The sequence below is a fragment of the Athene noctua genome, unplaced genomic scaffold (assembly GCF_965140245.1).
Source record: "Athene noctua unplaced genomic scaffold, bAthNoc1.hap1.1 HAP1_HAP1_scaffold_122, whole genome shotgun sequence".
Lineage (NCBI taxonomy): Eukaryota > Metazoa > Chordata > Aves > Strigiformes > Strigidae > Athene > Athene noctua.
In genome coordinates, this window is record NW_027437600.1 from 147,501 (window position 1) to 152,500 (window position 5,000).

The following is a 5,000-nucleotide window of genomic DNA, read 5'->3' on the forward strand; positions in this document are numbered from 1 at the left end:
GCCACGCACAAGGATTCCCTTCAGCCGACTCGGCTGGACCGGGGTAAAGCCGCGACAGGCTCGACTCCGCCGGTCTTCCAGCGTTCAAGTGCCGGCGGCCGCCGCCGGCCACCGGCCTTTGCCCAACAAACGCAGGGAACAGGTTACCCCGGAGGGAAAAAGCCAGGTGTGGAACAGCTCAGGCGGGGGGCCGGGGGAAAGCCGCTGAAGGCTCAGGACACCCCGCCGGCCATCTGCATCCGGCTGCCGGACACCACCACCGGCCAAAAACAAAAAAACGTGCTGTACCCGCATCGCGGGCTCCGGCTTAGGGCCAGAGAGCAAAGGAACCGAGGCGCCGACCAACCTCGCTCACAGCACCGTGCAGACCTCCCCTTCACTGAGCCCGGCTGGTACAAACCAGGGACGCCAGGAGCAGACCGGACACCGCAGGCCGCCCCACGTATGGCATCTGCACCAGGAAAAAAAGAAAGCGGAAAAGAGGACCGAGGCGCCGCCGCCTCGCCTTACCATCATCCGGCTTCTCAGGGGACCAGAGTGGTGGGGGGGGTAGCCGCTGAAGGCTCGAGACACCCCACCACGGCCATCTGCACCCGGCTGCCAGCCAACACCGGCGGCCAAAAACGTACCGTGCTGTGCCCATGTCACGGGCTCCGGCTTAGGGCCGAGAGAGCAAAGGACCCGAGGAGTCGACTAGCCTTCGCTCACAGCACCGTGCAGACCTCCCTTCACCGAGCCCGGCCGGTAGAAACCAGGGACGCCGAGAGCCGGCCGGACACCACAGGCCGCCCCGCACGTATGGCATACGATACCGGCAACGAAAGGAGTAAACCAAGAACCAGGGAGGCGCCGCCGCCTCTCGCCTTACCATCGTCGGGCTCTCGGGGGGCCGGGGGGGGGGGCCACCCACCGGTGGCTCGAGACACACCCCCCCCGGGCCGTCTGCATCCAAGCTGCCGGCCACCGCGACCAGCCAAAACCGTGGCGTGCCCATGCCACGGGCTCCGGCTTAAGGCCGGCAAACAAAGGGAGCAGGTGCCGCCGCCGCCACCTCTCCTCCCATCCCCAAGGCCCCCTCAAGGAGCTGGGCAACAGCCCCCGACGGGCTGGAACCGTACGGAGCACCGCTGTGTCAACACACATACCGGCGCTCCCCCCCTCCGCCATCATCGGGCTCTCGGGGGACCGGGGGGGGACGGGGGTAACCACCCACGGTAGTCTCACAGCTCGGCTCCCCCCCCCCAGTATCCAGCGTTCAAGTGCCGCCAGCCGCCTCCGGCCACCGGTCTTCGGCCTCTCCCGTGCACCTCTGCCCGTCCTTTTCTCACCACTCGGCAGCGACCGCCCCAACGCCGCCCGGCTTCGCGCCGTTCGGCATCTCTCTGGGTGCTCTCGGTTCCGTGCACGCTCGCCTGACAGAGCACCGGCTTGAGAACCGTGCCCAATTCCCCGGGGGAAACCACCGTCTGCGGCCGCCCAGCATTCCACTTGGCCGGCTAAGCCGCGTGCCCTCGCTCGGTGGCGCTTGTCTGGAGCAGAGACGCCTCGTGCCCCTATATAAGGAGAATATGGGTCCGCGCCGGAAAGGGGCGCTTAAAGGCAGTGTCTGCCTGCCAGCGGGGGAGGCGCTGCAGAGACGCCGCCTCTTACGATGACCTAACTGGAGGCAGCGCGAAACAGCGACCCCTTGGAGGAACTGCCGGAGCCAACAGGTCTGCCCGCGCTCTAAGTCCCGACGGAGCCGGGTAGACCTGGCAGCCCTTTCGACGGACGCTGAGCCGGCCGCCGGCAACGTGGAGCCGGGTACACCTAGCGGCCACCGCCGGTCGCCTCGGAGGTGGGTAGACCTGACGGCCGCCTCACGCCCCGGAGGCGGGTAGACCTGACGGCCGCCTCACGCCCCGGAGGCGGGTAGACCTGACGGCCGCCACACGCCGCGGAGGCGGGTAGACCTGACGGCCGCCACACGCCCCGGAGGCGGGTAGACCTGACGGCCGCCTCACGCCGCGGAAGCGGGTAGACCTGACGGCCGCCTCACGCCCCGGAGGCGGGTAGACCTGACGGCCGCCTCACGCCCCGGAGGCGGGTAGACCTGACGGCCGCCTCACGCCCCGGAGGCGGGTAGACCTGACGGCCGCCTCACGCCGCGGAAGCGGGTAGACCTGACGGCCGCCTCACGCCCCGGAGGCGGGTAGACCTGACGGCCGCCTCACGCCCCGGAAGCGGGTAGACCTGACGGCCGCCTCACGCCCCGGAGGCGGGTAGACCTGACGGCAGCCTCACGCCCCGGAGGCGGGTAGACCTGACGGCCGCCACACGCCCCGGAGGCGGGTAGACCTGACGGCCGCGTCGCGCCCCGGAGGCGGGTAGACCTGACGGCCGCCTCACGCCCTGGAGGCGGGTAGACCTGACGGCCGCCACACGCCCCGGAGGCGGGTAGACCTGACGGCCGCCTCACGCCCCGGAGGCGGGTAGACCTGACGGCCGCCTCACGCCGCGGAGGCGGGTAGACCTGACGGCCGCCTCACGCCCCGGAGGCGGGTAGACCTGACGGCCGCCTCACGCCGCGGAGGCGGGTAGACCTGACGGCCGCCACACGCCCCGGAGGCGGGTAGACCTGACGGCCGCCTCACGCCGCGGAAGCGGGTAGACCTGACGGCCGCCTCACGCCCCGGAGGCGGGTAGACCTGACGGCCGCGTCGCGCCCCGGAGGCGGGTAGACCTGACGGCCGCCTCACGCCCTGGAGGCGGGTAGACCTGACGGCCGCCACACGCCCCGGAGGCGGGTAGACCTGACGGCCGCCTCACGCCCCGGAGGCGGGTAGACCTGACGGCCGCCTCACGCCCCGGAGGCGGGTAGACCTGACGGCCGCCTCACGCCCCAGAGGCGGGTAGACCTGACGGCCGCCTCACGCCCCGGAGGCGGGTAGACCTGACGGCCGCCTCACGCCCCGGAGGCGGGTAGACCTGACGGCCGCCACACGCCCCGGAGGCGGGTAGACCTGACGGCCGCCACACGCCGCGGAGGCGGGTAGACCTGACGGCCGCCTCACGCCGCGGAGGCGGGTAGACCTGACGGCCGCCTCACGCCCCGGAGGCGGGCAGACCTGTCGGCCGCTTCACGCCCCGGAGGCGGGTAGACCTGGCGGCCGCGTCGTGCGAGACATTTTTGTTTCGATAGATGCCAATGAAATCCGAAAAAAAATAAATGAAAAGGGAAATTTTTTTTCTTAACGCACCCCCGCACCCCCGCGCCCCGCCGCGCTCTCATGTGCACGCAGCACCAGCCCCCCCACCCCCCCGCCCCGACCCGTTGGCTGCCATGCAGTCGCTGGCATCATTCGCTGCCCGCCCCCTCGGCCGCCAGTCAGCCCCTCTGCGCCGCGCCACTCCGCGCCGCACGGCGCCGCCCGCCACTCCCCCCCCCCGCTTCCCGCGGCTGCCAGGGGACCCGGCAGAAGCGGCGACGTTCCCCGCACCTCACCCCCAACGGAGACGCCCGTCTCGCTGGAGCGAGTTCGCATCGGGAACCGGGCGCTTTTCGCCGGGTCGGGGTCCCGGCGCTGCCGGGCGGTCCTCGGCTTCAGCTGTTGGTTTCGCAGCGTGGGTTTAGCTTTAGTCTCGGGGGAGGGGGGGTGTGGGGGGGGGTGCGTGTGTGTGTTTTTATTTTGTTTCTTTCCCCCCGCCTTTCGCTGTGCCGCAGAGGCGTGGGCACCGGGCGCCCTTCACCGGGTCCGGGTCCGGGTCCGGGTCCGGGTCCGGGTCCGGGTCCCGGCGTTGCCAGGCGCTCGCTGGCATTCGCGTTTAGGTTTTTTTCGACGGGGTTGGGGTGGGGGGGTGGGAAGGGGGCTCCCGGGCTTTATGTGTGGGAATGGGGGGTGTGGGGGTGTGTGCGCGTGTGTGTGTGTGTGTGTGTTGTTCGGATTGTTGTTTTGTTGTTTGTTCCCCCCCCCCCCCCCCCCCCGCCGCGACACACACGCGCTCGGACACACACGCAGAGACACAGAGAGAGAGAGAGAGAGAGAGCGCGCGCGCGAGAGAGAGAGACACAGGCGCGCGCACACACACACACACACACACACGCACGCACGCGCACACACACAGACACCCCCAGCCCCCCACCCCCCCCAGCCCCCCGACCCCCACCGTCGCCCGCGCGCCCGAAGAGCCGTTGGTCCCCGCCCCACCGCTGCAACTCCGGAGCTGCAGGGCGGTGGGTGCGGCCGCCAACCGACCGCAGCCTCCTCGGCGCCGCGGAGCACTACGGCTGGGGGGTGGGGGATCGGGGGCGGTTTCTGTTACACCACCACCACCACCACCACCCGCCCTCGCTGCTCTCCCTCCCACCCCTTCGGCGTTCGTTTGGCTTTCAACCCGCGGCGGGAACGGAGCAGGCGGGCAGGAGGGCGGGCGGCCGAGCGACCGACTGAGGAAGGCGGGGAGCCGGGCCGCGGGCACGGCGCGGCAGGGACTCGGCAGCTGCGGGGGCTCAGCGTCCAAAACACGCGCCACCCATCATCGCCGCCGCCGGCGGGAGGCCCCTCCGGGCCCCCCGGCACGGAGGCGGCGGCGGCGACGCCGCTGGGTCCTAAGGTCTCCCGCCTTCCTTCCCTGGAGCGGCCAATGTGCTGCTGCTGGTGGAAAGCGGGCCGGAGGTAGGGGGCGGCCGGTCTCCTCGCGAACCCCGGGGGTGGCAGGGGGCGGCCGGTGTCACGGTGGACCTGGTGGCGGGAGGGGTGGGGGTTGGGGGGGGGTCGGCAGGGGGGTCGACAGAGCTCGTTGCGGCGGTGGGGGGGCGGGGGGGGGGGGGGTGGTGGGGGGGTGGTGTTGGTGGGGAGCGGTTTCTGTTGTTACACACACACCCCCGCCCCGTCGCTGCTCTCCCTCCCACCCCTTCGGCGTTCGTTTGGCTTTCAACCCGGGGCGGGAACGGAGCAGGCGGGCAGGAGGGCGGGCGGCCGAGCGACCGACTGAGGAAGGCGGGGAGCCGGGCCGCGGGC